Here is a 4,675-nt window from a genome sequence, read left to right as displayed (position 1 = left end):
TGGTCTTCAGCAAAGCTTGTCCTTTGTCTGCTGTGTGTGGGTGTGTGTGTGTGTGTGTGTGTGGGTGTGTGTGTGTGTGTGTGTGTGTGTGTGTGTGTGTGTGTGTGTGTGTGCTTGTGCATGTGACGACTTCACCTCGGACGTTAAAATTACGCCCGTTTCGAACCTTCCCGCCACAAACCTTAAGCTCATCGAAATATCATCGTTGTCAGAAAACCGCTTCTCTACGGCCTTATGACATAAATATCTATTTCATTCAACTCCCTATAACTTAATAATAGTTAAACAAATTTTTTTTCTAAAATATTCTATGTATTGGCAACCCTTTCGGGAATTTTTTAAACTATAATGAAGTTTGATAAGATGATTAAGTAGTAAGCTATCGACATTCAGTGTCAAAACACAATTTGGATTTAAAAAAACTAATTTTCGATTTAGAAATTCCTACCAAAGCTCAAAATGTTTGTTTTCATGTCAGTGATAAGCAGTTGAAATTTCAAAGTGATCCAATTTTTTTTTCAAGATCTATATCTTACCTGTTGACGCTGAAAAGGTGAGACTAATAGTTTCAGGGAAAACAATTTTATAATTAACATTTCTTAAATAATTTATAATTTACAAACAATTGGAGGTCGTTTTTTAGTTTATTCTCGAATTCAGTATCATCCGAATTCCTATCCAAAATTCTGCCTAATAGTTATTTTTGAACTTATTTTTACTTGGTCACCAGGAATTGTCTAATTATTTGTGAGTTATCTTCACTACATTGGCAGGAGGCTAATTATACGGTGAAATCAGTTAAATCAATAGCGTCATGGGATTGAATGATGTAAAAATCAATTCTACTTAATTAATTATAAATTAAAATGAAAAAAATAACTTAAAAAAATGATTACTTTTAGGCTTATCAAAATGTATTAACACAGGTCAAAGTAGCATCTGTAAGTATTGTACTTTTGCAATTAGTTAAAAATTAGAACAGAAAAAAAAGTTTGGACAATTGATAGATGTTTAAGATTATTTTTTATGCTTTCTGCAATTTTAAAGCTTAGAACACTCTTAAATATAAGTTTCAGTTTTTTATTGAGCTTACTTTCATTTTTATTTCGTTAAGAAATTTTAAATATAAGAAAAACTAGTAGGAAAATTTTTCGTCAATATGAAATGAGCGAACCGATTTGGACAAGGCTTACGACATTTGCTGCACTGATAGAAGGATTTATTTGTATTAAAAAATATTTGTTAACAAATCATTTATTAGAGACCACTTTTTAGTATTAAAGCTTAGTATTAAAATATTTCTTACTATTTAAAATGATTTGTTTGTATTTAATAAATCTGATATTCATTTATTAAATATTAATTAATCTTTTTAAATACTAAGAAATATTTGTTAAGGACTAAAAAGTGGTCTCTAATAATGATTTGTTAAATATTAATAAATGTTTTTAACTATAAACAAATTCTTCTATCAGTGTGTAGTTTTTTAATCGTCAATGATGATCCATACTTTGAATGGAAATAACAACCAGAAAAATCTATCATCTTTTTTTTTTCTTCATTTCTACAATTTTATGGTATTTAAAATAGAAAAATTATCCATAAGCATTATTTAGATACACTAGTCACAAAAATTAAGGGATATAAAAAAATTCCAAATTTTTTCTCATCTAAAAAAAGGTCTACGGGCTTCAAAAAAATTTTTTTTATCATTTTCTTCAAAAGTTTTTTTAGAAAATTTAATGTCCTTTAATTTGACGTAGTCAAAAAGCCTGTACGATGATTTGCCGCGGAGTTATCGTCAATCAAAGCAAAAAAGTTCTTTTTTTGCAGATCTTGACAACCGTCTGTGAAAACATAGTTTCGAGAATGAAAAATGCGTTTAAAGTTTTGAGTGACAATACAACAGCGTCTTGAGCACGCAACTTTTTAAAACTGTATCCCCGAAGCTATTATTCGGATCGATTTGAAACTTTAGGACAATATTATAGAGATGTAGTAGAATTTAATGACAATAAAAAAAATCGATTTTTTGAAACCGTGAAACCCATGTAACCCCTTAAAGAGGATATTTATAGCTATGGAAAAAAATACATGCTTTGGAAACAATTTGCCCAAAAAATGATAAATGTTCATACGATTCAATATTTTGAGTAATAATAAAAACCATTTGTAAATATAATAATAAGAGTTCGAAAATAGCAGGAAATTTCGGTTATTATTGTAAGGTCAACCATTTTTAAGATTTTATTTTAATAAAATAATGTATTTTCCAAAAATCAAAATTTGGGTTCAATATTTTACACTCTTCAGTATCCGATTTTTTCGACTTGTATTGTTAGTTATATGTACGTACAGATGAATGAACCCGAAAATTTAAATAAAGTAATAAAATAAAATAAATTCTCACAATTTGATTTTTGGAAGTTTTGAATTAGGACCAGATTAATCTTGAAGGGTGTTTACATTTAACAGCATAAAATTTTAATTAAAAACAATCACACATAAACTTTTTTTTTAAAAGATTAAAACCTTGTAGCTCTGAATTTTAATTCCAAAAACATGGTGTTTGTTGTATGCACGTTTTGTAATTTGTAACTAGAAATAGCGAAAGAATGTAATGAAAAATAATATTGACTAAACTCAAAAGAATTGTATTTTTTTTTTTTTTTTAAATTTAAGAACTATCTCAATCAGTAAATTATAGAATTTAAACATCATCGATTTGTTTGATACCGTGCTTCAATCTACAACTTATGTGTTCGACGAAAAAGTTTTATTTGAAGACATCTGCTTTCAATATTTCCGTACTAATTTTAATTCAGAAATATTATTTCATAAAATTAAAAAAAGATTTGTTCACTTTTTAAAAATATTCCTTTTTTTTAATTTTATAAAAGTTTACGTTGCACTTTTTACTAATTTTATACTAATTTTGAATAATTTCTCTAAAATTTTATATGCAACTACCGCGAATAGTACTCAGTTAAATTTTTTTAGAAAAGTAATAGTTGAATTCTGTTAAATAATTTTTAATCCTTAACGTTTAACTTTTTAACATTTAGACAGAGATGACAATTTCATAAAACTTTACAAATTCTATGTTAAAAGAAAAATATTTGTAAGACTTTTGTCTGAAACATCGTTATTTGACTTCATTTTTAAAACGGATCTACAACAAAGCTATATTTAATAATATACTTTTTTTAAATCAGATTGGGATTTAGACTCCATGAGCTGGCACCTTTGTAAAGTATAAAGTTGAGTTTTTCGTAGACTTTTATAATCGACATAACTATCACTATCATATCACTTAAAAAAAAATTTTCAAACTTCGAACCATTGTCACTGTTAATTGAAATTTTTTACAAAAATTTCTTTGCAATTTTTAACAACAATAAAATTTAAAATTATTTTGAAATTTTTGAAAATTGAGATTATTATTTCAAGCTTATGAAAAAAAACTATTAATTTTTTAATTTTCATTCTTTAAACAACATCAAAACTGATTGGTTGATTTATATCAAGCTCACGTCGTCTTAACCATTTAATTCGTTTGAGATATGGTACGAAAAAATTTAATTTATCCACACATACACACAACACACCCGACTGATGTCCAACTAAAAATAATTAGAGTAGCTGAAATTCTTAAAACGTAGAAATCTAAAAAAAGTCAGACCAAAATCAATAACTTCTCGGCTTTAAAAATTTTTTTAATTTTAATCGGAAGTCAAGAATTATTTGAATAGTAATGTTTTTTTCCACGAATTTTTAGTACAGTTAGCACGTGGGTGCGTCACCGGCATGATACCTTATAAGGAAATAACGATTGAGTTTAAGAAATAATCAGAACTTCTAACCTTTCCAGCTTGAATATTTTCCTTCTGCACTTTTTTGCCAGAATCACGTTTTGTATTTTGACCTGCAATCATTTGAAGAAATAACATAATTTCAGAATAATTCAACAATTTTCATTAATTAAAATATTTACATGGCATGCAAACTAAAGACGATCCATTGAATCGTGTTGTTTAACTTACTCAAAACTAGTAGAGGCGCACCACCTGGACCAAACATGATTATTTTTAATGTAATTTAATTGTTTTAGGAATTAAATATTCACTTAAATGGTAATAAATTCAAAGTTTTTCGGATGATTAGCAGAAACTCGTTGGTAGCCAAGGCAGAAAAGTTTACATGAACTATATATTAGTTAATTCTTAAAATATGAAAGTCTAGTAAGGTATAGTTTGCTAACTTTATTCAAGGGTGTGTTCCGGTATACACCGTGCCGACTCACTGAATTTGGCCCCACTTTTTTCGATTTTCGGATTTTTTTTATTTTTAATTGTTTGTTCGTCGTTTGTTCGTTAATGTTCGAATGTAAAAATTGTTTGTTCGTCTTTTATTTATTTATAATTAATTAAACAAATAATAACCCTTAATTTGGCCCCCGTTATTAGATATCTTTATTTTTATCGCTCAGATTATTTAATTTTGATCAACTATCGTTTGTTCGACGACTATTGGTGATTGTTCGATCATAAAAACAATTAAATTCCCAATTATTAATTATTTTATATCTAATAAGCAAACCATCAATTCACGCCTACACTGCGCATGCGCCAGCAGTCTAATGTCGGAGGGGAGGGAGGGACAAAATGCAGAAATG

General features: G+C 27.5%; 1 long non-coding RNA gene across 1 annotated transcript; it reads right to left on the bottom strand.

The window, feature by feature from the left end:
• Positions 1 to 3,888: 3,888 nt before the first annotated feature.
• On the bottom strand, positions 3,889 to 4,653 carry LOC123274701. Its single transcript, XR_006511554.1, has 2 exons — positions 4,044 to 4,653; positions 3,889 to 3,925 (listed from the first exon to the last, which is right to left on the bottom strand). It is a non-coding gene; the product is annotated as an uncharacterized LOC123274701 (long non-coding RNA).
• Positions 4,654 to 4,675: the final 22 nt, after the last annotated feature.

Source organism: Cotesia glomerata, unplaced genomic scaffold, assembly GCF_020080835.1.
Source record: "Cotesia glomerata isolate CgM1 unplaced genomic scaffold, MPM_Cglom_v2.3 scaffold_572, whole genome shotgun sequence".
NCBI classification, from domain to species: domain Eukaryota; kingdom Metazoa; phylum Arthropoda; class Insecta; order Hymenoptera; family Braconidae; genus Cotesia; species Cotesia glomerata.
The sequence above is the reverse complement of the archived record's forward strand: the minus strand, read 5'-3'. Positions and strand labels throughout refer to the sequence as shown.